The sequence below is a fragment of the Hylobates moloch genome, unplaced genomic scaffold (genome assembly GCF_009828535.3).
Source record: "Hylobates moloch isolate HMO894 unplaced genomic scaffold, HMol_V3 SCAFFOLD_14, whole genome shotgun sequence".
NCBI lineage: Eukaryota > Metazoa > Chordata > Mammalia > Primates > Hylobatidae > Hylobates > Hylobates moloch.
Genome location: NW_026652289.1, coordinates 83,894,573 through 83,922,367, shown reverse-complemented (window position 1 = coordinate 83,922,367; position 27,795 = coordinate 83,894,573). Strand labels below are relative to the sequence as shown.

General features: G+C 40.1%; 1 pseudogene; it reads left to right on the top strand.

Moving 5' to 3' along the window:
* On the top strand, positions 1 to 24,784 carry LOC116481598 (ubiquitin-conjugating enzyme E2 C-like; annotated as a pseudogene).
* Positions 24,785 to 27,795: the final 3,011 nt, after the last annotated feature.

Sequence of the window (27,795 nt, the reverse complement as noted above, 5' to 3'; positions counted from 1 at the left end):
ATGCAGAGCGTGCCCGAGGAGAAGTGGGGTCCGGGTGAGCAGTACCAATGTCCACCCCAGTAGGGGAGACGCCACATGTCCAGGACACAACCTCTGAGCGAGGCTGTCAGGGGGCCCAAAGAAGGGCTGTGGGGGCCGGGCCTGGGAGCCACAGATGCGGGTTCAGCTCCAGGCTCTGCTGCTCCCTTGCCTCTTGACCCTGGGTAGGTCCATGGCCTTCCTGGATGGAGAGCCCTCTGGGAGAAGATGTGCCCCCGCCAGCCTCTGAAAGGAGGATGAGGTTTAGATGAGGAGGGGAGGTTGGAAGGAGCTCTCAGCTGGGGACCCTGCCCCACAGGGGCACCTCTAGGGGTGGGAGATGAAAGCAGTGTGCTTGGGGCACCTTAGATGGCGTGGAGATGAGGCTGGGCTGAGACTCAGTCAGAGGGTTCCCAAGTGGTCCCAGTGACAAAGGCCCAGAGAGAGAGTTCCATTCAGGAAACATGTGATGGCTCAATGTGGAGAAGACACTCAGGAAGTCCACAGAGCCTGAATGCCCCCGCTCTGGTGCAGGGTCTTGTGCTCAGGTCCAACTGGCTGTTAGCAGCACTGGGACCAGGGCTGCCCCGCCGTCCCACCGCCAGGAGCGGAGGAGCTGTCTCCAGCAGCAGCTGCTGCACAGAGCCCCAGGTGGAGCCTGGGGAGGCAGGCTCAGTGTTCTCAGCTTATCACCAGACACTTAGTTCTGCGGCTCATTAGTCTAGACTTGTTTCCGTCAGAGAAGGTCCTCTTTCCCCTGGGATGTGTAGGCTATTCTGGCTCAGCCAACAGCAGTATATGGGTCTTACAAAATGTGGGAAAAAAATACTTTTAAAAGTGTTTGCCTTAGAGGGACGGGCAATGGGACTCATGAACTGTTTTCTTCTTTCGTAAGCAGCCTCGCTAGCATCCCTTGCAGCCGCAGAACTGACGCACAGGGCCAGGTCCCTTGGGACCCAGCAGGAAAAATGGATGCCAGGAAGGGCATGCTAGTCCAGGCCTGGGGAACACAAGCTGCTTCCCATTTGCTCTCTCAATGCGGCTCGATTGCCAATTCCAACTGTCAGTCTATCTTGATCCCCCAAATGTTTGAGTATAGGTATGTCTGCTGATTCCCCTCATTCTTTTAGTGTCTTTTCTACTGTGAAGCAGTTTTGGGGCAAGATCTTTTGCTCTGGTCTGGATAACTCTGGGCAACATAGTTCAAGTCAAAGGCTACAGTGAAACTGGGTGACTGGCAAATAATCGATGAATCATGACTCCAGAATTCTTGTCTCTAGATGGGGGAGTAAAATCACAAAAGAGATATGCTGTTGGCTGGGGCTCCTTTAGAGGCCCATACATGTTCCCATCTTTAATAATGAAACCCTTGATTTTTAGCTCAGCATCTGGACCAATTCTGGATTGGTGGCTATCTGGACCAGTTCTGGCTGATGGGGTGTGCAGTAGTGTCATGAACAACTTCTATCCCAGGAAGTAACTTGTAAGTGAGTGGATGAGCCCTTCCTCCCCTTTCCTCTTCCTGCTGGCTGAAGTGTGGACATGATGGCAGGAGCTGCAGCAGTCACATTGGACCATGGGTCATCGTGGGAATGGAAGTCACACAAGAGTATTTAAAGCCACGCAAGGATAATGAGCACTGGATAGATGGAACCTGAGTCCCCAACACAGTGTAGCCCCTGTAACAGATCTAGACTTCCTGCCTCCCACATTGAGTAAACTGCTCTCTTGCTTAAGCCACTATTATGTTAGGATTTTTTCAACCCATAGTCAGAGATAGTCCTAACTGATTCACCACCCTCAGAGAGTTTACAGCCAATTATGTTCCTCATGAAAAAGGTTAGCCGGTTATAAGTGATCCCAGACTGGAGCGCCAGCTGCGCTAAGGCAGTTCATCTGTGGGATGGCTCTGTCCTTATCAGGGAGAGGACTCCTCCTACACACTGGCATGTTACCACAAGTACAGTGGTAACTAAGCGTGTCAGCATAGGTGCCCACAGAGCAGACTGAACACCCCGTTTGCTTCCCTCTCCTCTCCGAACTCCCTGGACATGGCCAAGTAGCATAAGCCAAGCAGAGCTGAGAAAGAGAGTGGGGGCACAGGCAAGTTACCAGTGGGCCTGTGGCTATCATGGACTTCCAGAAAATAAAAAACAGGCATGATGGTGTTGGTTTACAAACCAAAGCAGAGGGCACTGGCAGGGAGGAAGGTAGAAGGGAGGAGGCTTGGGTAGAAGGGTACCTCTACCAGCTGGAAATGAGAAGTGAAGCCAGCTGGACTTCTTGGTCGGGTGGGGACTTGGAGAACTTTTCTGTCTTACAAAAGGATTGTAAAATGCACCAATCAGTACTCCGTAGCTAGGATTGTAAAACGCACCAATCAGCCCTCTGTAGCTAGCTAGAGGTTTCTAAAATGGACCAATCAGTGCTCTGTAAAATGGACCAATCAGCACACTGTAAAGTGGACCAATCAGTGCTCTGTAAAGTGGACTAATCAGACCAATCAGCACTTTGTAAAATGGACCAATCAGCAGGACATGGGCGGGGACAAATAAGGGAATAAAAGCTGGCCACACCCCAGCCAGCAGCCAGCAACCCACTGGGTTCCCATCCCTGCTGTGGGATCTTGGTTCTTTTGCTGTTGGCAATAAATCTTGCTGCTGCTTACTCTTTGGGTCCCTGCCACCTTTAAGAACTGTAACACTCACTGTGAAGGTCCGGGGCTTCATTCTTGTGGCCAGCGAGACCACGAACCCACTGGAAGGAACAAACTTCTGACACTGAAAGGCTGCAAGGTTAGGGTCCGCAGTTTGGGAAGAGTGGAGTCTAGGGTCTTCACTCAGGGGTATGGATGGAGAGATTGTGCGTGGAACAGTGCGGGGGAGCTCTTTGCTCTAATCCCAGGCTCCACCATGCCTCAAAGAGGCTAAGAGTACTGTTTTGCAATAGGCTAAAACCAATGATATGCTTATGCTGTAGATGGAACCATGTGCCCCCAAAACTCATAAGTTGAGTTTCACCCCAGTGTGATGGTATTAGGAGGAGGAACGTTTGGGAGGTGACTAGGTCATGAGAGCAGAGCCGTCATGAGTGAGATTAGTGCCCTTAGAAAACAAGAGCCTGCATGGTGGCGGGCGCCTGTAATCACAGCTACTTGGGAGGCTGAGGCAGGAGAATTGCATGAATCCAGGAGGCGGAGGTTGCAGTGAGCAGAGATTGCGCCACTGCACTCCAGTCTGGGCGACAGAACGAGACTTTGTCTCAAAAAAAAAGAAGGAAAAAGAAAAGAGCCTGGAGAACCATCTCTCCTCTTCTGCCAGGTGAGGCCACAGCAAGAAGACTGCAGTCTACGAACCAGGACGAGGACTTCACCAGTTGCCAAATCTGCTGGCGCCTTAATTTTAGACTTTCCAGTTTCTGGAACTGTGATAAATGAATTTCTGCTGTTTATAACCAACCCTGGCTGTGTGACTGTGTTGTAATCATCTTGCTAGGAAATTGAAGTGAACTTAGGAGGAGGGTTAGTATCTGCTGGAGTAAACCCTTCGTTAGCTTGGTCTTTCTGTAGAGATGAGGAAGCTGGGTACCCTCTGGTGAGGGCTGCGAGGTATGACTCACCCGACTAAGCAGAAATCAGTCAAGCCAGCCTTCCCAGGAAGGGGAGAGGCCTGCTGAGTAAACAGACGCCGGAACCACAAAGGGAACCCTTGGCAGCTATCCGTATGCATCAGTCTTATCTTTCATCTGTGTACATAACAGGCAACCAAGGAAAACAGTCACAAGACAGAAGGACCAAGAGGAACAAAAGTAACAGTTGTCCCTGGAAGAAATAGATACTAAAGGCAAGGAATAGAATAAAAGAGTCATAATTAACATCTCAAGAGATGTTTGAAGAGATATTGCATTCACAAAACAAGAACAGGAAACTAGAGAAAGGACAAATCGGAATCAAAAAAGTTGAGACATTAAAAATGTGATGATAAAAATTAAAAACAAATCAGGAGGAGGATAGGAAAGTAAAGTTAAAGAAACTTCCCAGACTGTAGGGCAAGAAGACAAAAAGATGAAGAGTCTGACAGGGCAGGTAAGAGATGCATAGCATCAATCCAGGGTATCAAAATGTGTCTGGTAGGCCTGGCACAGTGGCTTACACCTATAATCTCAGCACTTTGGGAGGCCAAGGCAGGCAGATCACCTGAGGTCAGGAGTTTGAGACCAGCCTGGCCAACATGGCGAAACCCCATCTCTACTAAAAATACAAAAATTAGCCACGTGAGGCAATAGGCACCTGTAATCCCTGCTACTCAGGAGGCTGAGGCAGGAGAATCGCTTGAACCCGGGAGGCAGAGGCTGCCTTTCTGCTGTTTATAACCAACCCTGGCAAGATTGCGCCACTGCGTTTCAGCCTGGGTGACAGAGTGAGACATAAAATGTGTCTGCTAGGAGTTCAGAAAGAATGAACAGAAAAAAATAAGAATGAAGGGAAGTGCAGTGTAACCAATAACCAATTGGTAACCAATAACCACACATTTAATGGCTTGCAATAACCAGCTGGTAACCAATAGCCACACACTTAATGGCTCGCAACAACATAAATTTATTCTCTTACAGCTATAATGGCCAGAAGTCCTAAAATCAAGGTGTCAGCAGGACTGCATTCCTTCTGGAGGCTCTAAGGGACAAACTAGTTCCTTGTCTTTCCCAACTTTTAGAGGCTGCCTGCATTCTTTGGTTTGTAGACCCATCAATTTTCAAGGCCAGCAGTGTATCCTCTTTAGATATCTCCCTCTGACTCTGACTCCTACCTCCATCATTGCACCACCATCTCCTCTGCTTCTGCTGTCACATCATCTTCTCTGACTTTGGCCCTCTCACCTCCCTCTTATGAAGACTCTTGTGATTACATTGGGCTCCCTGGGATAATACAGAAAAATCTCCCCATTTCAAGATTTCAAATGACATCTGCAAAGTCCCTTTTTCCATGTAAGATAACATATTCATAGGTTCGAGGGATTAGGATGTGACACCTTTGGTGCACCATTATTTTGTCTACTACAGGGGGAAATAAATAAATGTTGGGGGAATAATTTCCCATAGCTAAACAAGGAGGAACAGTTTTTAAATTAAAACTTTCTCAAGTTATTTGATAGGATGATTGAGAAAAGATAGCTGGGTGTGGTAGCTGACACCTGTAATCCCATTATTTTGAGAGGCTGAGGCGGGAGGATTGCTTGAACCCAGGAGTTCAAGACCAGCCTGGGCAACACAGGGAGACCTCTTCTCTATAAAAAAGAAGTGAAAAGAAGAGAAAGGATCAATACCTGGGCATTTTGCCATTAACTATGAGAAAGATAAGGGGAAGGGGTGGCACAGGTCATGGGCAGAGAAACAAGCTCAGAAGCAGGATGTGCTAAGGAGAAATTGAAGGAGGGAAAACTGTCTTGTCTCAAAAATGATACAGTAAGCTGAACTATTAATCATGAAAGCAAAAATAATGTTTTATGTATAAGAAAAGATTTGAAAAGTTAACCACCCATGAACTCACTCTGGGGAAATACATACACTTGAGAAATACTCTGGTCACAAGAAAGTGAAAATCAAGAAAAAGAAAAATAAAGACTTCCCCAAACTACAGAAATAAATCAATATTGCAGTGAAAAGCAACTCCATACCAGGAACTCAAAGATGATCCAATAATAAGAAATATACAATAAAATGAACCACATTAATAAGTTGAAGGAGAAAAAATTATTTGACTCTCTCTACAGAGACCAATAAAGCCTTTGGAAACATTTCACACCCATTTGTACTTATAGTCTTGAAAAAATGAATGGATACATCCTTATCATGATAAACTATGTATATACTTTGTGCTAAAATCACTGATTTATTTAATGAGGAAACACTAGAGACATTCCTACTAAGGTTAGGAACAAGGCAAACATTTTCTTAGCTCTATTATTACTTAATATATTAACCAATGCAATCAGGTAAGAGAAAAGAACTGGAGGCATAAAACTTGAAAAAGAAGAACTAGCTCTGTTTGCAGATGACAAAATGTACATCTGGAAAACCCTAGAGAGCAAAGTTGTAAAATAGTTGATAAAACCACCTCAAAAAAATAAAAGAATTCTGCAAGACAGCAGGTTATAAAATTAATAGAGCAATTAATAGCTTTCATATGTTGCATATAATATATAAATTGCACATATGAAGTTAAAAAATGAATTCTCACCAGGTAGTCACAGAGAAGACCAAGGAAACTCTTGAGAAAGCTTCCTGTTCCTGGTGGTACAGGTCACTTCTCCCCTATCCCTCCCCCTGTCCCTCACCATCCATGGGAAAATACTTAAAATGTGGGGATGGAGGAGTGCCAACAGTGTCATCCTTATGAGAAAGGGAAGTTAAAATTCTAGCAAAATAGCCCCCATTCTAAACACAAGGTAACACTAGAATTTTAAGTCTGTTATATAATGAGAATAACCATTGCAATGTTAAATTTCAAATCAAACTCAACTCCTGACTAGATTAATAGAACCCCCACATTAAAGACCTAGAAGGAAAGTTGTGCTCATTTCCAAGTATGAAAATTATTTACCTCTGTCACTACTGTTAAATGTTTGTTTTTAAACAAAAACTCTGAGCCATATGAGAAAGCAAGAGATGTTGGAATTATCAGACAGGGAACTTAAAATTGTAATGATTAGTGTGTTAAAGACTCTAAAGGAAAAGCTGGTAACATACAAGATCAGGTGGATAATTCAGCAGAGAGGTGGAAACTGTATGAAAGAATCAACTGGTGATACTAGAAATGAAAACCACAGTGAGAGAGATGAAAAATGCCTTTGACTGGCTCATCAGTAGACTAGACACAGTGAAGATAAGAATCAACATGAACTTGAAGATAAGTCAATAGAAAAACAAAGAGCAACAAACAGTTTAAAAAAAAAAAACAAACCAGCCAGGCATGGTGGCTCATGCTTGTAATCCCAGCACTTTGGGAGCCTGAGGTGTGTGGATCACCTGAGGTCAGGAGTTCCAGACCAGCCTGGCCAACATGGTGAAATCCTGTTTCTACTAAAAATACAAAAATTTGCTGGGCGTGATGGTGCATGCCTGTAATCTCAGCTACTTGGGAAGCTGAGGTGGGAGAATTTCTTGAACCCAGGAGGTGGAGTTCACAGTGAGTCAAAATTGTGCCATTGCACTCCAGCCTGGGCAACAGAGCAGGACTCTATCTCAAAAAAACTCCAAAAAACAAACAAACAAACAAAACAAACCAGTTCATCTAAGAGCTGTGGGACAATACCAAATGATGCAATATACACATTATACGAATCCCAAGAGGAGAAGAGAAAGAGAATGGGGGAAGAAATATTTCAGAAATGTTGGCTGGGAATTTTTCCTAAAATAATGACAGACACCAAGCCATAGATTCAAGAAGCTTAGATAACACCAAGCAGGAAAGAAAGAGAGAGAGAAAGGAGGAAGAAAAGGGAGGAAGAAGGAAAGACGGAAGAGAGAAACCACACTTACGTATATCATATTCAAGTTTCCAAAAACAAAAGACAAAGAAAAGACCCTGAAGACAGCCAGAGAAAAAGGATACATTACATACAGAGAAACAAAGATGAGAATTGCAGTGCACTTCACCTCAGAAGCCATGCAAGCCAGATTACAATAAAGTGACATGTTTAAACTACAGAAAGACGAAACTGTCATCCCAGCATTCTATATTCAGCAAAATATCTTTAAAAAATGAAGAAGACATACTTTCTCAGATAAATAAAAACTGAGAAAATTTGCTACTAGCAGCCTTGCAATATAAGAAACATTAAAGGAATTTCTTCAGGCAGAAAAAAATATGATACCAACAGAAACTTGAATTTACAGAAAAACATAAAGCATTCTGGAAATGAAGCAAATATACATAAAATAAAGTCTATTTAAAAATTTTCTTAATTTTAATTGCTCTAAAAGACAACGGTCTCAAGCAAACTATAAGATCAATGTATCATATGTTTATAGCATATGGAAAAGTAAAATGTGTGACAATAGCAGAAAGGATGGAGGAAATAATTGAAAATATAACAATAAGCTCCTTATACTACATGTGAAATGGAATAATATTGGGAGGTAGACTGATTAATAAAATATGCATATTATAAAACCTAGGAAAACTGCCAAAAGTATAAAAAAGAGTTATAAATAATAAGGTAATAATGGGTATCAAATTGAACAATAAAAAGTCTTCAGCAACCCAAAAGACTGCATTAAAAAAAGGAAAGATAAAAAAGTACAGAGGGACCAAAAAGAAAACAGGTAGCAAGATGAAAGATTTTAATCAAAATCTATCAATAATCAATTTAAATTGAGGGGGACTAAACGCATAAATTAAAAAACAGAGACCAAGTGGCAGAATAAAAAGGCAATCCAAATTGTATATTGTCAACAAGAAACCTGCTTTAAATATAAAGATATAAATGAGTTAAACTAAAAAGATGGAAAAAGATATACCATGCAGACAGTAAACACCAACCAACACACACACACACACATATACACAGACACACACCCCTATAACATCAAAGTAGAATTCAGAATGAGAAATATCATCAGAGATAAAGGAAGACGTAATGTAATAATGAGTCAGTTTTCCAAAAAGCCACAACAATCCTAAACATGTATATGCCTAACAACAGAGATCGAAATACATAAACTAAAAGTGAATCAAACTGAAGTGAAAAATGAACAAATACACAATTAGACTGTAGATCTCTGGCCATACTGACCAGTATCAGGAATAAAACAGTGGACATCATTACAGACCCCTATAGACATTAAAAAGATAATGTGAAAATGCTTCAAATAAGCAGAGTAAAATGGATCAATTCCTTAAAAGATACAATCAAAACTCACTGAAGAAAAAAACCAGTCTTCTTTCTATAAAGAAATTGATTTTATGGTTAAAAGCTTTTTATATAGAGAATGCCATGCCCAGATGTGTTTGCAGGTTAGTTCTAAAAACATTTAAGGCAGAAATAATACCAATTTTACACAGTCTCTTCCAGAAAATAGAACTCATCTTATCAGTCCAGTATTCCAATGAGATGAAGAAAACTACAAGCTGTTATCCCTCACGATTATAGATGCAAAAATCATCAATATAAATTAACATATTAATCCAGCAATATATAAATCTTTTTTTTTCTGTTTCAGTTGATGCTGCTATAAAGTCAACAATATATTACAATCTAGTGTGTTTATCCCATGAATGCAAGGCTCAATCAACATTTGAAATTCAATCAATGTAACTTACCATACCAGCACATTTTTTTTCTTTTTTTTTGAGACAGAGTCTCGCTCTGTTGCCCAGGCTGGAATGCAGTGGCGCAATCTTGGCTCACTGCAAGCTCCGCCTCCCAGGTTCACGCCATTCTCCTGCCTCAGGCTTCTGAGTAGCTGGGACTTACAGGCACCTGCCACCACACCCGGTTAATTTTTTTTTTTTTTGTATTTTTAGTAGAGACGGGGTTTTACTGTGTTAACCAGGATGGTCTCCATCTCCTGATCTTGTGATCCACCCACCTTGGCCTCCCAAAGTGCTAGGATTACAAGCATGAGCCACCGTGCCTGGCCCAAACAAAAATTTTTAAAAAAAGAAAACCATATGATTATCTCAATAGAAGTATAAATAGTACTTTACAGTATTCACAATCTATTTATGATGAAAAAACAAACTCTCAATCCAAACGCTCAATCTATTTGGAATAAATAGGACATTTCTTTATATGAAAACAGGTAGGTACAAAAAACCAAAGCTAGCATCATACTTGGTTGTGAAAGACTCAATATGTCTACCCAAGGATCAGACACAAGTCAAGGATGTCCTCTTTTACTACTCCTATTCAACATTGTGCTGGAAATCATAGCTAGCTGCTATGGTCTAAATGTTAGTGTCTCCCAGGAAGTTATATATTGAAACTGAATTCCCCAATGTAATTATGTTAAGAGACCTTTGGGAGGGGATTAAGTAATGAAGCTTTCCCCTCTCCTCAGTGGGATTAGTGCCCTTATAAAAAAGGCTCAAGGGAGCTTGTTTGCTTCTTTCACCATGTGAGAACACAGCTAGAAGCTGCCATCTTTGAAAAAAAGGAGCTTTTGCCAGACACCAAATGTGCTAGCACCTTGATCTTAGACTTTCTAATTATCAGAAGTGTGAGCAATAAATTTCTGTTGTTTGTAAGTTATCCGGTCTATGGTAATTTGTTACTGCAGCCTGAATGGGCTAAAACACCAGAGTAACATGGCAAGACAAGACATAAAATATCGTAGTTTGTAAAGGAATAATTTGCCTCTAGTTACAGATGACATGATTGTACATGCAGAAAAGTCCAAAAAGAAACACTATAAAAAAAAAAAACGTCTAGAATTAATAAAAGAGTTTAGCTAGGATACAAGGATACAAGTTTAATAAACAAAAATTAATTGGTTTGCTACTAGTCATGCACAACTGCAATTAAAAATTTTGAAATCACCACTTTAAAAAGCAAAGAGGAAGAGGAACTTCTACATGTTTAGGTGTCACCGAAAGAAAAACTTATCATGTTCCACACCTCCAGCTCGAGATTTCTTCTTAAAAATTTTGCCTGATTGGAGACAAAGGCCATAAAACAGATAGCTTCCAATCTCTTCTCATTGGAATTGACTTCTTGTGCAACAGAACGTGGAGAAGTTTAAACCCAAGGGCCTCTAGAGAACAGTGCAAGTTGTAGTGAAAGGCATCTGAAAGGAGATTCATGAATTTATGAAGAGAAAGCCTAAACCAGGCTGGATAGTTTTCAGGACAGAACTGAGGAACAAGACAGTTGGGAGGAGCACTTCTGAGTTCCTGGGGAAAAATATGAAGCTTAGACCTCAGAAACGGTTCCTTCAAAGGAATCACAATTTGGTTGGATGTCTCTGTAGAGGCATCAATGCCCCAGGGCACTCTTGAAAACAAAAGAACAATCATTGAGCAATTAGTGGTTTCACATCTGGATGTGGCCAGAGACAGAAAGAGAGTGCTAACAATACCACAGTCAGCTCATTATTCAAGTTGAAGAACAGAGAGAAAATGAATGGAAAAAAAAAACCAGCCTCAGAGATATGTGGGACACCATTAAACATAACAACATATACATAACCATGTACCAGAAGGAGAGGAGAGAAAGGAGAAAAAAATATTCAAAGAAATAATGGCAGAAAACTTCTCAAATTTATTGAAAACAACAACCTACTCATTCAGAAAGGTCAATCAACTCCAAACAGGATAAATTAGAAAAGATTTACAAACAAAAACATCCTGGTGAAAACCAAAGACAAGAAACAATCTTAAATGCAGCAAGAGAAAAATGACTTATCACTTAAAAGAGAACCCCAAATTCATTAGCGGCTGACTTTTCATAACAAAACACAGGTCAGAAGGCAGTGAAATAACATATTTGAAGTGTTCAAAGAAAATATCATCAAGGAAGAATTTATATATATCACAGCTATGTTTGAAAAATGAACGCAAAATAAAGAAATTCCTAGGTTAAAAAACAAAACAAAACAAAAACCCAGAGAATTTGTTGCTATTAGGCCTGCCTTCAAGAAATACTAAAAAAAATTCTTCAGGTTGAAAGCAAGTTACCTTAAATGGTAATATGAAACCACAGAATTTGTTCCACAGAAACAAAGAGTATCAGTGGAAGTTACTGTCGTTTAAAAAGACACTATAAATGCATATTTTCTCTTTTGTCTCATACTTATTTTAAAAACAATTATATAGAATAATATATATATCATGCATTGTTGAGCCTATAACATATATGTGAAATATATCTGCCAATAACATCACAAAGGAGGTAAGTGGGAGTAAACATGTAATGGGCTAAGAAAATGATTATAACAACGTATCATTGAGTTTGTAAAATTAATAGATGCAATGCATATAAAAATAATACCACAGAAATGGGGGAAATGGAACAGGGCTGTATAGGAGTAGTGTTCTTAATAGATCATTGGAATTAAACTAGTTTAAGTCTCAAGGTGATTATGATCAGTTAAATATATATGGTAGGACCTAGAGCAACCACTGAAAAATGACATAAAAATATAGTGGGAAAAAATCCTAATGAAATTAAAATACTACATTAGAAAATATTTACTTAATGCAGAAAAAGCAATAAAGCAGCAATGGAAGAACAGAAAAAACACAGGACATATGTAAGATCAAAATAAAATAGACATAAATCTAATTATATTGATAATATCAAATGCGAGAGTGAATTAAACAATCCTCAAAAGGCAAAAATTGTCATACTGAATTACAAAAAACATGCTTCTACTTACTGTATGTTGTCTGCAAGAAAGACACTTTTAATTCAAAGATACGAATAGATTAACAGTAAAAGGATGGAAAAAGATATGTCATGAAAACAGCAACCATAGGAAAGCTGGAGTGGCTACAGTAATAGACAAAATATACTTTAAAACAAAATATGTTGCTGGACATCAGTGGGAATATTTTATAACAGTAAAAGGATTAACCCGTCAGGAATATATACCAGTTATATATTCAGCTAATAACAGAGCACCAATACATGGAAAAAACTGACAGAAATGAAGAAATAAATAGACATTTCAATATCCTCTCTCAATGATAGAATGATTAAACAGAAGATCAATAAAGAAGTAGAAGAAGATTTGAATGACACTATAAACCAACTACACCTAACAGACAACTATAGAACATGCTATGGTTTGGATATTTGGCCCCTCCAAATCTCATGTTGAAATGTGATCTGCAATGTTGGAGGTAGGGACTCAATGGGAGGCACTTGGGTCATGGAGGTATATCTTTCATGAATGTCTTGGTGCTATCCTCATATTAATGAGTGAGTTCTCATTCTATTAGTTCCCCTGGGAGCTAGTTGTTTGAAATAATCTGGCACTTCCCTTCCTCCCCTCTCTGTTGCTTCCATTCTCTTGCCATGTGATCTCTGCACACGTCCGCTCCTCTTTGCCTTCTGCCATGAGTCCATGAGTGAAAGCAGCCTATAGCCCTCACCAGAAGTAGATGTTGGTACCATGTTTCTTGTAAAGCCTGCAGAATCATGAGCTAAATAAAACTCTTTTCTTTATAAATCATCCAGCCTCAGGTATTCCTTTATAGCAACACAAATGAGCTAAGACAGAACATTCCACTGAATTATGACAAAATGCATACTCTTCTCAAGTGTACATAGAACATTCTCCAGGATAGACCATATGCTAAACCATAAAGCATACCTCAATAAATTTAAAAGAATTGAAATAATACAAAATATGTTCTCTGACCACAATGGAATGAAATTAGAAATTTATAGCAGGAAAATAATTTTGTAAACTCAGAGATATGTGGAAATTTTACAAAACACTCCTGAATAACAAATAGGACAAAGAAAAAATAAAAAGGGAAGTCAGAAAATAGATTGATGTGAGTGAAAATGAAGATACAACATCCCCAAAGTAATGGAATGCAAGTAAAGCAGTGCTTAGAGGGAACTTTATAGCTGTAAATACCTATGTTAAGAAAGAAAAAAGATCTTAAATCAATACTCTAACCTTTCACCTTAAGAGACTGGAAACTAAACCCAAAGCAAGCCAAAGGAAGAAAATAATAAAGATTAGAATAGAAATCATTGAAATAGACAATAAAAAACAATAGATGGACAATAAAAATAGAAAAAATTGATAAAATCAAAAGCTGGTTTTTAAAAAACATCTACAAAATTGATAAATATTTAATTTTTAGGTTGAAATTTTCAGTTTCTAGGTTGAACAAGAAAAAAAAGAGGGCTCAAATTACTAGAATCAGAAATGAAAGAGGAGACATTACTACTCACTTTACAGAAGGAAAAGGGATTTTAAAGAAATGCTGTGAACAATTGTATGCCAACAAGTTAGGTAACAACAAATTAGATAAAACTGACAAATTTCTAGAAAGATACAAACTACCAAAACTGATTACACATGAGATGGACAATCTGAATATACCTATAAGAAGCAAAGTAATCAAAAACTACCCACTAAGAAAATCTTAGGCCCAGAATACTTCATCACTGAATTCTACCAAGCATTTAAAGGAGAACTAATGCCAATATCTCACATTAAAAAAAGGTGCGGCAGCACTCTCCAACTCATTATGAAGCCATTATTATTATTATTTTTTTTAATTTTATTATTATTATACTTTAAGTTTTAGGGTACATGTGCACAACGTGCAGGTTTGTTACATATGTATACATGTGCCATGTTGGTGTGCTGCACCCATTAACTCGTCATTTAGCATTAGGTATATCTCCTAATGCTGTCCCTCCCCACCTTCCCCCACCCCACAACAGTCCCCGGTGTGTGATGTTCCCTTTCCTGTGTCCATGTGTTCTCTTTGTTCAATTCCCACCTATCAGTGAGAACATACAGTGTTTGGTTTTTTGTCCTTGCGACAGTTTGCTGAGAATGATGGTTTCCAGTTTCATCCATGTCCCTACAATGGACATGAACTCACTATTTTTTTATGGCTGCATAGTATTCCATGGCGTATATGTGCCACATTTTCTTAATACAGTCTATCGTTGTTGGACATTTGGGTGGGTTCCAAGTCTTTGCTATTGTGAATAGTGCCACAATAAACATACTTGTGCACGTGTCTTTACAGCAGCATGATTTATAGTCCTTTGGGTATATACCCAGTAATGGGATGGCTGGGTCAAATGGTATTTCTAGTCCTAGATCCCTGAGGAATCGCCACACTGACTTCCACAATGGTCAAACTAGTTTACAGTCCCACCAACAGTGTACAAGTGTTCCTATTTCTCCACATCCTCTCCAGCACCTGTTGTTTCCTGACTTTTTAATGATCACCATTCTAACTGGTGTGAGATGGCATCTCATTGTGGTTTTGATTTGCATTTCTCTGATGGCCAGTGATGATGAGCATTTTTTCATGTGTTTTTTGGCTGCATAAATGTCTTCTTTTGAGAAGCATCTGTTCATATCCTTCGCCCACTTGTTGATGGGATTGTTTGTTTTTTTTTCTTGTAAATTTCTTTGAGTTCATTGTAGATTCTGGATATTAGCCCTTTGTCAGATGAGTAGGTTGCAAAAATTTTCTCCCATTCTGTAGGTTGCCTGTTCACTCTGATGGTACTTTATTTTGCTGTGCAGAAGCTCTTTAGTTTAATTAGATCCCATTTGTCAATTTTGGCTTTTGTTGCCATTGCTTTTGGTGTTTTAGACGTGAAGTCCTTGCCCATGCCTATGTCCTGAATAGTATTGCCTAGGTTTTCTTCTAGGGTTTTTATGGTTTTAGGTCTAATATGTAAGTCTTTAATCCATCTTGAGTTAATTTTTGTATAAGGTGTAAGGAAGGGATCCAGTTTCAGCTTTCTACATATGGCTAGCCAGTTTTTCCAGCACCATTTACTAAATAGGGAATCCTTTCCCCATTGCGTCTTTTTGTCAGGTTTGTCAAAGATCAGATGGTTGTAGATATGTGGCATTATTTCTGAGGGCTCTGTTCTGTTCCATTGGTCTATATCTCTGTTTTGGTACCAGTACCATGCTGTTTTGGTTACTGTAGCCTTGTAGTATAATTTGAAGTCAGGTAGTGTGATGCCTCCAGCTTTGTTCTTTTGGCTTAGGATTGACTTGGCAATGCAGACTCTTTTTTGGTTCCATATGAACTTTAAAGTAGTTTTTTCCAATTCTGTGAAGAAAGTCATTGGTAGCTTGGTGGGGATGACACTGAATCTATAAATTACCTTGGGCAGTATGGCCATTTTCATGATATTGATTCTTCCTACCCATGAGCATGGAATGTTCTTCCATTTGTTTGTATCCTCTTTTATTTCATTGAGCAGTGGTTTGTAGTTCTCCTTGAAGAGGTCCTTCACATCCCTTGTAAGTTGGATTCCTAGGTATTTTATTCTCTTTGAAGCAATTGTGAATGGGAGTTCATTCATGATTTGGCTCTCTGTCTGTTATTGGTGTATAAGAATGCTTGTGATTTTTGCACATTGATTTTGTATCCTGAGACTTTGCTGAAGTTGCTTATGAGCTTAAGGAGATTTTGGGCTGAGACAATGGGGTTTTCTAGATATACAATCATGTCATCTGCAAACAGGGACAATTTGACTTCCTCTTTTCCTAATTGAATGCCCTTTATTTCCTTCTCCTGCCTTATTGCCCTGGCCAGAACTTCCAACACTATGTTGAATAGGAGTGGTGAGAGAGGGCATCCCTGTCTTGTGCCAGTTTTAAAGGGAATGCTTCCAGTTTTTGTCCATTCAGTATGATATTGGCTGTGGGTCTGTCATAGATAGCTCTTATTATTTTGAGATATGTCCAATCAATACCTAATTTATTGAGAGTTTTTAGCATGAAGCGCTGTTGAATTTTATCAAAGGCCTTCTCTGCATCTATTGAGATAATCATGTGGTTTTTGTCTCTGGTTCTGTTTATATGCTGGATTACGTGTATTGATTTGCATATGTTGAAACAGCCTTGCATCCCAGGGATGAAGCCCATTTGATCATGTTGGATAAGCTTTTTGATGTGCTGCTGGATTCAGTTTCCCAGTATTTTATTGAGGATTTTTGCATCAATGTTCATCAAGGATATTGGTCTAAAATTCTCTTTTTTTGTTGTGTCTCTGCCAGGCTTTGGTATCAGGATGATACTGGCCTCATAAAATGAGTTAGGGAGGATTCCCCCTTTTTCTATTGATTGGAATAGTTTCAGAAGGAATGGTACCAGCTCCTCCTTGTACCTCTGGTAGAATTCGGCTGTGAATCCATCTGGTCCTGGACTTTTTTTGGTTGGTAAGCTATTAATTATTGCCTCAATTTCAGAGCCTGTTACTGGTCTATTCAGAGGTTCAACTTCTTCCTGATTTAGTCTTGGGAGGGTGTATGTGTCGAGGAATTTATCCATTTCTTCTAGATTTTCTAGTTTATTTGCGTAGAGGTGTTTATAGTATTCTCCGATGGTAGTTTGTATTTCTATGGGATTGGTGGTGATATCCCCTTTGTCATTTTTTATTACATCTGTTTGATTCTTCTCTCTTTTCTTCTTTATTAGTCTTGCTAGCAGTCTATCGATTTTGTTGATCTTTTCAAAAAACCAGCTCCTGGATTCACTGATTTTTTGAAGGGTTTTTTGTGTCTCTATTTCCTTCAGTTCTGCTCTGATCTTAGTTATTTCTTACCTTCTGCTAGCTTTTGAATGTGTTTGCTCTTGCTTCTCTAGTTCTTTTAATTGTGATGTTAGGGTGTCAATTTTAGATCTTTCCTGCTTTCTCTTGTGGGCATTTAGTGCTATAAATTTCCCTCTACACAGTGCTTTGAATGTGTCCCAGAGATTCTGGTATGTTGTGTCTTTGTTCTCATTGGTTTCAAAGAACATCTTTATTTCTGCCTTCATTTCATTATGTACCCAGTAGTCATTCAGGAGCAGGTTGTGCAGTTTCCATGTAGTTGAGCGGTTTTGAGTGAGTTTCTTAATCCTGAGTTCTAGTTTGATTGCACTGTGGTCTGAGAGACAGTTTGTTATAATTTCTGTTCTTTTACATTTGCTGAGGAGAGCTTTACTTCCAACTATGTGGTCCATTTTGGAATAGGTGTGGTGTGGTGCTGAAAAAAATGTATATTCTATTGATTTGGGGTGGAGAGTTCTGTAGATGTCTATTAGGTCTGCTTGGTGCAGAGCTGAGTTCAATTCCTGGATATCCTAGTTAACTTTCTGTCTCATTGATCTGTCTAATGTTGACAGTGGGGTGTTAAAGTCTCCCATTATTATTGTGTGGGAGTCTAAGTCTCTTCGTAGGTCACTAAGGACTTGCTTTATGAATCTGGGTGCTCCTGTATTGGGTGCATATATATTTAGGATAGTTAGCTCTTCTTGTTGAATTGATCCCTTTACCATTATGTAATGGCCTTCTTTGTCTCTTTTGATCTTTGTTGGTTTAAAGTCTGTTTTATCCGAGACTAAGATTGCAACCCCTGCCTTTTTTAGTTTTCCATTTGCTTGGTAGATCTTCCTCCATCCCTTTATTTTGAGCCTATGTGTGTCTCTGCACATGAGATGGGTTTCCTGAATACAGCACACTGAGGGGTATTGACTCTTTATCCAATTTGCCAGTCTGTGTCTTTTAATTGGAGCAGTTAGCCCATTTACATTGAAGGTTAATATTGTTATGTGTGAATTTGATCCTGTCATTATGATGTTAGTTGGTTATTTTGCTTGTTAGTTGATGCAGTTTCTTCCTAGCCTCGATGGTCTTTACAATTTGGCATGTTTTTGCAGTGGCTGTACTGGTTGTTCCTTTCCATGTTTGGTGCTTCCTTTAGGAGCTCTTTTAGGGCAGGCCTGGTGGCGACAAAATCTCTCAGCATTTGCTTGTCTGTAAAGGATTTTATTTCTCCTTCATTTATGAAGCTTAGTTTGGTGGATATGAAATTCTGGGTTGAAAATTCTTTTCTTTAAGAATGTTGAATATTGGCCCCCACTCACTTCTGGCTTGCAGAGTTTCTGCTAAGAGATCAGCTGTTAGTCTGATGGGCTTCCCTTTGTGGGTAACCCGACCTTTCTCACTGGCTGCCCTTAACATTTTTTCCTTCATTTCAACTTTGGTGAATCTGACAATTATGTTTCTTGGAGTTGCTCTTCTTGAGGAATATATTTGTGGCATTCTCTGTATTTCCTGAATTTGTATGTTGGCTTGCCTTGCTAGATTGGGGAAGTTCTCCTGGATAGTATCCTGCAGAGTGTTTTCCAACTTGGTTCCATTCTCCCCGTCACTTTCAGGTACACCAATCAGATGTAGATTTGGTCTTTTCACATAGTCCCATGTTTCTTGGAGGCTTTGTTCGTTTCTTTTTATATTCTTTTTTCTCTAAACTTCAGTTCTCGCTTCATTTCATTCATTTTGTCTTCCATCGCTGACACCCTTTCTTCCAGTTGATCGCATCGGCTACTGAGGCTTGTGCATTCATCACATAATTCTTGTGCCATGGTTTTCAGCTCCATCAGGTCCTTTAAGGACTTCTCTGCATTTGTTATTCTAGTTAGCCATTCGTCTAATTTTTTTTTTCAAGGTTTTTAACTTCTTTGTCATTGGTTTGAACTTCCTCCTTTAGCTCGGATTAGTTTGATCTTCTGAAGCCTTCTTCTCTCAATTCGTCAAAGTCATTCTCCATCCAGCTTTTTTCCATTGCTGGTGAGGAGCTGTGTTCTTTTGGAGGAGGAGAGGCACTCTGATTTTTAGAGTTTCCGGTTTTTCTGCTCTGTTTTTTCCCCATCTTTGTGGTTTTATCTACATTTCATCTTTGCTGATGGTGACGTACAGATGGGTTTTTGGTGTGGATGTCCTTTCTGATTGTTAGTTTTCCTTCTAACAGTCAGGACCCTCAGCTGCAGGTCTGTTGGAGTTTGCTGGAGGTCCACTCCAGACTCTGTTTGCCTGGGTATTAGCAGCAGAGGCTGCAGAACAGCGAATATTGCTGAACAGCAAATGTTGCTGCCTGATCGTTCCTCTGGAATTTTTGTCTCAGAGAAGTACCCGGCCATGTGAGGTGTCGGTCTGCTCCTACTGGGGGGTGCCCCCAGTTAGGCTACTTGGGGGTCAGGGACCCACTTGAGGAGGCAGTCTGCCTGTTCTCAGATCTCAAGCTGCATGCTGGGAGAACCACTACTCTCTTCAAAGCTGTCAGACGGGGACATTTAAGTCTGCAAAGGTTACTGCTGCCTTTTGTTTGTCTGTGCCTTGCCCCCAGAGGTGCAGCCTACAGAGGCAGGCAGGCCTCCTTGAGCTGTGGTGGGCTCCACCAAGTTCGAGCTTCCCAGCCGCTTTGTTTACCCATGCAAGCCTCAGCAATGGCGGGCTCCCCTCTCCCAGTCTCACTGCCACCTTGCAATTTGATCTCAGACTGCTGTGGTAGCAATGAGTGAGGCTCCGTGGGCATAAGACCCTCTGAGCCAGGTGTGGGATATAATCTCCTGGTGTGCCGTTTGTTAAGCCCATTGGAAAAGTGCAGTATTAGGGTGGGAGTGACCCAATTTTCTATGTGCCTTCTGTCACCACTTTCTTTGACTAGGAAACGGAATTCCCTGACCCCTTGCACTTCCCAGGTGAGGCGATGCCTCGCCCTGCTTTGGCTCATGCACGGTGCGCTACCCTCACTCTACTGCACCCACTGTCCAGCACTCCCCAGTGAGATGAACCCGGTACCTCAGTTGTAAATGCAGAAATCACCTGTCTTCTGTGTCGCTCATGCTGGGAGCTGTAGACTGGAGTTGTTCCTATTCGGCTATCTTGGCTCCACCCTCCTGAAGCCATTATTATCCTTATACGAATACCAGATGAGACATCACAAGAAAACTACAGAGCAATATCTGTTATGAATACAAATATAACAAATTCTAAACAAAATAACAGCAAACCAAATTCAGCAATATATAAAAAGAATTATACACCATGACCAAGTGATATTTACAGCAGAGATGTAAGGTTGACTTAACAATTTAAAAATAATTAATGTAATACATCACACAATAGATTAAAAACTAAAAATCACATGAACATCTCAAAAATCATTTGAAAAACTCCAACACCTTTTCTTGACAAAAACACTTACCAAACTAAAAACAAGGAAACGTCTTCAATTAGATAAAGGCATTTATAAAACACCCATATCAAATATCATACTTAATAGTGAAAGGAAAAATGGACCAAAATACTCTCAAAGGAATCAAGAAAAGAGAGAAAAATTAACATAGAACAAATGAGACAAATAGCACCATTAAGATGGAAGCTTTAAATTGAAATATATTAGAAACTTCATTAACTTGTGTGTTGCATGTTTGCTTTGTCATGAACTGTTAATATGTTTTCTAGAGTTCGAATGTGTCCCTCAAAGTTCATGCGTTGAAAACTTACTCCCCATTGTAAAGCATTGAGAGGTGGAACCTTTATGAGGTGATTAGGTCATGTAGTGCTCTGCCCTAATACATGAATTAATGGCAATGTTATGAATAATTATCATGATTAGTTATCATGAAAGTGGGTTCGTTACAAAAGGATTAGTTTGGTTTGCCCCCTTCTCCCTCTCTCATCCATGTGATGCCTTCTACCACATTATGAAGCAGCAAAAAGGTAATCACAAGATGCTGGCCCCTTGATCTTGGACTTCCAAGCCTCCAGAACTATGAGAAATACATTTCTTTTTAAAATAAATAATCTAGGCCGGGCACAGTGGCTCATGGCTGTAATCCCCAGCACTTTGGGAGGCTGAGATAGGAGGATCACTTGAGGTCAAGAGTTCAAGAACAGCCTGGCCGACATGGCGAAACCCCATCTCTACTAAAAATACAAAAATTAGCCGGGCCTGGTGGTGTGTGCCTGTAATCCCAGCTACTCAGGAGGCTGAGGCATGAGAATTGCTTGAACCCAGGAGGCAGAGGTTGCAGTGAGCTGAGATTGTGCCACTGCACTTCAGCCTGGGTGACAGAGTGAGACTCTGTCTCAAATAAAATAAAATAAAATAATAAAATAAAATAAAATAAAATAATTATCTAGTCTCTGGTATTCTGTCTTTTTTTTTCTTTTTTTAAAAACAGAGTTTCAGTCTTGTTGCCCAGGTTGGAGTGCAATGGCACGATCTCGGCTCGCTGCAACCTCCATCTCCCAGGTTCAAGCAATTCTCCTGTCTCAGCCTCCCGAGTAGCCGGGATTACAGATGCATACCACCACGCTCTGCTAATTTTTGTATTTTTGGTAGAGACAGGGTTTCATCATATTGGTCAGGCTGGTCTGGAACTCCTGACCTCAGGTGATCTGCCTGCCTCAGCCTCCCAAAATGCTAGGATTACAGGCATGAGCCACTGCGCCCAGCTTTCTGGTATTCTGTTATAGCAGCACAAAATGGACTAAGACAATGTTAAATGATCCAATTAAAATAAAAAGTTGGCTAAAGTGTATTAAAAACCTAAAAAACTTTACCTTTTTTTAAATGACAAAGTGCCAATTCAACACAGGGAGCTTGTGAATAAGAGGACTAAAAAAGATTTACTGTGCAAACACTAACTAAAACCCACCTCTCTATATGAAAAGGAAAAATAGAGCTTATGACAGAGCTTTACTTCTAAGTAACTCAAGGTTGAAAGAAGAATTGTAATTAAAAATTTGCACTTAATTACATAAAAGCTCTCCATATACTGTATATCAAATCTTGTTGGAAGCAGCTAAAGTTGTACTTTAGAGGATTTTTTTAGCCTTCAAACATATAAAGAAAGAATAAAGGCTGAAAGAGCTATTATCTTTTTGAAGAAATTAGGAAAACAAAATATCTATTTGAATAAATCAGAGACAAAGTATATTAAATCTAAAGAAAGTAGAGTGAAAGACACCGGGATGACAAGAACAGAAATTAATGACATAGAAAACAGACATAAATTAAAGGAATCGACCAAACCGAAAGTTGCTTCTTTGCAAAAATTAATGAGATGATATACTTTAGTAACAGTGTTCAAGGACAAAAACAAAGAGTACACAAATAACACCATCAAGAATGAAAGAGGACCATCACTATCAATCCCGCAAATAATAATATGAAAAGTAGGGGACATACTGAACGACTCAACACCACAAAACTGTGAAAGATAGTTAACTGAAAAAATATTAATTACAGAAACATACACAGTAGAAATAGTACTAAATAAATTTAATCAATAAGCAAAATTTTTTTCTACAAAAATTTTTGTAAAAAGCTACCATGGCTTTCCTAGCGGGATTTATGTATTAGTCCATTTTTGTGTTGCTATAAAGAAATACTCAAGAATGAATAATTTATAATGAAAAAATATTTAGGTTTGGTGTGGTGGCTCACATCTGTGATCCTACCAATTTGGGAGATCAAGGCTAGAAGATCACTTGTGCTCAGGAATCTGAGACAAGCCTGGGCAACATAGAGAGACCCTGTCTCTAAAAATACATATATATATATACAAACATAAATAAGAAAGGAGATCTAATTGGCTCAGAGTTCTGCAGCTGTACAAGAAGCTTGGTGCTAGCATCTGCTTCTGGTGAGGGCCTCAAGATGCATACAATCATGGTGGAAGGCAAACGGGGAGCTGATGTATTTCATGGTGCATCCCCCCAGAAAAGGCTTGCGAGGCCCTCAGAATCCCTAGCTGAGTGACTAGTGAAGATCTTTCCTCGTATAAAGCCAGGGCATAAAGACTGAAGAGTTGTCTGTTTCTCAAAAGCACAAATCTCAGTAAAAAGTAATAAGGCATGTGAAGAAATAGGGGAAAATGGCCCAATCAAAGGAACCAAATAAATATCCAGGAACTGACCTTAAACAAAGAGATCAATTAATGACCTGAAAAAGAATTCAAAATAACTGTCTTAAAGAACTTCAGTGTGATACAAGAGTACACAGATAGACAACTAAAAACAAATCCAGAAAACAATGCATTAACAAAGTGACAATATGATCAAAGAGACAAAAACTAAGGAAGAAAAAACAAATAGAAATTCCAGAGCCGAAGATTGCAATAACTGAATTATAAAATTCACTAGAAGGATTCAATAGACAACTTGATCAAGCAGAACAAAGAATCAGTGAAGTTGAAGACAGATAATTTGAAATGATCAAGTCACAGGAACAAAAAGAATAAATGATTAATAAAAGTGAAGAAAGCATAAGGGACTTATAAAAATCATCAAGCCTATCAATATACATGTTATAGGAGTTAAAAAGAAGAAAGAGAGCAAAGGGCAGAGAGCTTATTTGAAGAAATAATGGCCCAAACTTCCAAATCTGAGGAAGAAAATGGACATCCAAATTCTAGAAGCTCGAAGGATGCTGACTAAGAAGAACCCAAAGATGCCCACACTGAGACATATTGTAATCAAACTATCAAGGACAGTTTGATGTATCAGAAGTCAAGGATAAAGACGGAGTCTTGAAAATAGTAAGAGAAAAGCCACTTGTATGTACAAGGGAGCTACTCTAAGATTATCAGCTGATCTCTCAGCAGAAACATTATAGGCTAGAAAGGAGTGAGATGTTATATTCAAAGTGCTGGAAGAAAAAAACTTTAGTCAACCAAGAATATTATAACCAACAAAACTGTTCTTCAAAAATGAAGGAGAAGGCAGCCAAGTGGTCTCCCAAGACCACAACCCAGCCGCCACTAGTGTGGTCGCCACCCATAAAAGAGCCGAGCTGAGTGGGGGTGCTGCCCAGAGTCCTCTGGGCAAAAGACTACAGCAGGAGCTGATGACCCTCATCATGTCTGGTGACAAAGGGATTTCTGCTTTCCTTGAATCAGACAACCTTTTCAAATGGGTAGGCACCATCCATGGCGCAGCTGGCACAGTATATGAAGACCTGAGGTATAAGCTCTTGCGAGAGTTCCCCAGTGGCTACCCTTACAATGAGCCCACAGTGAAGTTCCTCACACCCTGCTAACACCCCAACATAGACACCCAGGGTAACATATGCCTGGATATCTGGAAGGACAAGTGGTCTGTACTGTATGGCATCAGGACCATTCTGGTCTCCATCCAGAGCCTGCTAGGAGAACCCAACATTGATAGCCCTTTGAACATGCATGCTGTTGAGTTCTGGAAAAACCCTACAGCTTTTACCTGCAAGAAACCTATTCAAAGTAGGTTACCAGCCAGGACCCCTGACCCAGGCTTCCCAGATTGTCCTTTTTTTTTTTTTTTTTTTTGAGGTGGAGTCTTGCTCTGTTGCCCAGGCTGGAGTGCAGTGGTGAGATCTCAGCTCACTGCAACCTCCACCTCCCAGGTTCAAACGATTCTCGTGCCTCAGCCTCCTGAGTAGCTGGGATTACAAGCACCCGCCACCATGCCCGGCTAATTTTAATATTTTTAGTAGAGATGAGGTTTCACCATGTTGGTCAGGCTAGTCACAAACTCCTGACCTCAGGTGATCTGCCTGCCTTGGCCTCCCAAAGTGTTGGGATTACAGGCATGAGCCACCATGCCTGGCCTCCCTGCCTTCTCTGTGCTGCCTTTTTAAGTTTTCCTTCGATGGTCTGTCCTGTCTGTGATTTCTGTATAGGACTCTGTATCTTCAGCTGTGGTATTATTTTTGTTTTGTTTTTGTCTTTTAAGTTAAGCCTTGGTTGAGCCATTGTGATGTATATTAAATAAATACATTTTGGTCATTAAAAAAAAATGACGGTGAAATAAAGACCTTCCCAGAAAAATAAAAGCTGAAGGTGTTTATCCACACTAAATCTACCTTACAAAAAAATGCTAAAGGGAGTTCTTCAAGTTGAAACAAAAGGACACTTGACAGCAACACAACAGCATAAAAAATATAAAGCACTCAGTAAAGGGAGGTATATGGAAAAGTACAGAATCCTATAATATTCTAATGGTAGTACATAAATCAATTTAATCCTGGTATAAAATTTGAAAAAGTATAAATAGAACTATAATTATCAAACTGTGTTAATGAACATAAAGTATAAAAATATGCAATTTGTGAAATAAATAACATAAAGTAGGGGGGATGTAAAATTTTGTATGTAATTGATGTTAAGTTTTTATCAGTTTAAAATAAATGGCTATAATGATAAGGTATTATACTTAATCCCCATGGTAATCACAAAGGAAATATCTGTAGAAGATATACAGAAGAAAATGAGAAAGGAATCAAACTTGTCACTAAAAAAAAATTTAACAAAACCTGGGCCAGGCGTGGTGGCTCACGCTTGTAATCCCAGCACTTTGGGAGGCCGAGGTGGGCGGATCATGAGGTCAGGAGATCGAGACCACGGTGAAACCCCGTCTCTACTAAAAATACAAAAAATTAGCCGGGCGTGGTGGCGGGCACCTGTAGTCCCAGCTGCTCGGAGAGGCTGAGGCAGGATAATGGCGTGAACCCGGGAGGCGGAGCTTGCAGTGAGCCGAGATTGCGCGTGACGAACCAGCTCAAAAAAAAAAAAAAAAAAAAAAAACATTAAAAAAACTTAGGAAAGGAACAAGAAGGAAAGGGACAAAATAAGAGGCCGAGCACGGTGGCTCACACCTGTATTCCCAGCATTTTGGGAGGCCAGGATGGGCAGATCACCTGAGGTCAGGAGTTCGAGACCAGCCTGGCCAAAAGGATGAAAACCCATCTCTACCAAAAATATAAAAAATTAGCAGGGCATGGTGGCGTGCACCTATAATCCCAGCTACTCAGGAGGTTGAGGCAGGAGAATAGCTTGAACCTGGGAGGTGGAAGTTGAAGTTAGCTGAGACTGCGCCACTGCACTCCAGTCTGGGCGACAGAGCAAGACTCCATCTCAAAAACAAACAAACAAAAAACAAAAAAGAGAAAGAAAAAAGAAATAGAGTGGTTCAATATATTTTTCAGAACCTCAAGACCCACTCACCTTAGATATAAAGACCCATATAGGCTGTGTATTAGTCCATTCTCGCAGTGTTATGAAGAAATACCCAAGACTGGGTAATTTATAAAGGAAAGAGGTTTAATTGACTATAGTTCTTCATTGCTGGAGAGACCTCAGGAAACTTACAATCACGGTGAATGGCAAAGGAGAAGCAGGCACTTTCTTTCCAGGGTAGCAGGACAGAGTGAATGCAAACAGGGGAAACGGTAGATGCTTATAAAACCATCAGATCTCGTAAGACTCACTCATTACCATGAGAATGTGGGGGAAACCGTCCCTATGATCCAATTACCTCCACCTGGTCCTGCCCTTGACATGTGGGGATTATTACAATTCAAAGTGAGATCTGGATGGGGACACAGAGCCAAACCGTATCAGGCTGCAAGTGAAAGGATGGAAAAAGATATTATATGCAAATTGCAACCAAAAAAGAGCAGTGCTGGCCAATTTATATCAGACAAAATAGACTCTAAGACAAAAACTGTCACAAGAGACAAAGATGAACATATAAGAATAAAAGAATCAATTTTCAGCTGGGCACAGTGACTCAGGCCTATGATCTCAGCATTTTGGGAGGCTGAGGTGGGCTGATCACCTGTGGACAGGAGTTTGAGACCAGCCTGGCCAACATGGCAAAACCCTGTCTCTACAAAAATCCAAAAACTTAGCTGGGCATGGTGGTGGACGCCTGTAGTCCCAGCTACTCAGGGGGCTGAGGCAGGAGAATCACTTGAACCTGGGAGACAGAGGTTGCAGTGAGCCGAGATCATGCCACTGCACTCCAGCCTGGGTGAGACTGAGACTCCTTCTCAAATAAAAAAAAGCAAGAATCAATTTTCCAGTCATATAACAATTACATATATATATACATAACAGTAGCTCACTTAAATATATGAAGCAAATGTTGAAAGAATTGAATAGACAAATAGGCAGTAGCACAGTAATAGGAGATTTTAGTACCTTGCTTTCAATAATGCATAGAATAACCAGACAGAAAATTAATAAAGAAACAGATAACTTGGGCCGGGTGCTGTGGCTCACGTCTGTAATCCCAGTGCTTTGTGAGGCTGAGGTGGGTGAATCACCTGAGGTCAGGAGTTCGAGACCAGGCTGGCCAACATGGTGAAACCCCATCTCTACTAAAAATACAAAAATTAGCCAGGTATGGTGGTGGGTGCCTGTAATCCCAGCTACTCAGGAGGCTGAGGCAGGAGAATGGCTTGAACCCAGGAAGCAGAGGTTGCAGTGAGCCAAGATTGTGCCATTGCACTCCAG